The sequence below is a fragment of the Bison bison genome, unplaced genomic scaffold, assembly GCF_000754665.1.
Source record: "Bison bison bison isolate TAMUID 2011002044 unplaced genomic scaffold, Bison_UMD1.0 scf7180017864213, whole genome shotgun sequence".
NCBI lineage: Eukaryota > Metazoa > Chordata > Mammalia > Artiodactyla > Bovidae > Bison > Bison bison.
Genome location: NW_011494785.1, coordinates 6446517 through 6447082, shown reverse-complemented (window position 1 = coordinate 6447082; position 566 = coordinate 6446517). Strand labels below are relative to the sequence as shown.

Genomic DNA, 566 nt, shown 5'->3' with positions numbered 1-566 from the left:
GACACACACAGGGGACGAACCGCTCAGAGTCACTAGCGCCCGAGTCCCACAGCCAGGTCAGAGCCTCAGGCGCCTGGAACTGGAGGGCAGAGACTGGACGGGCAGGACTGGAGCTAACCCTGTCGCGTACCTTCCCCAAGCCTGACTCTGTGTTAATAAGCACATCAATGGCTAACACATTTAATTCTCACAACCGTCCTACAAGGTGGGTTATGAAGGGTTGAGAGTAGAGTTGAGAGCCTGGGTTCAAATTCTGCCTCCACTGCTTAAGTGCTGTGCGGCTTTGAGCAAGTCACTCACCCTCTCTGTGCCTCAGTTTCCTCACCTGCAAAACAGAGTACGCTACCTACCCCACGGGTTTGCTCTGATTAACTGAGGGCACACACGGCGCCTGACCTGGACGGGGTGTCCCACAGCACCCCTGCCCTTCCCGGGCCCTGCGCTCACCCAGGTGCCCAACCCCAGGGTCCCAGCTCTCCGGGGAGCTCCCAGGAATGGCACTCACTGAGGGGGGATGTGCTGGGTGCTCGCGGGGCAGGGCGCTTCTTCGTCTTGGGGCTGCTCGT

At 59.7% G+C, this 566-nt stretch overlaps 1 protein-coding gene across 1 annotated transcript in view; it reads right to left on the bottom strand.

The window, feature by feature from the left end:
* The window catches only part of MICALL1 (MICAL-like 1), a 34508-nt gene that overhangs the window by 10855 nt on the left and 23087 nt on the right, over positions 1-566 (bottom strand). The window lies entirely within an intron of this gene.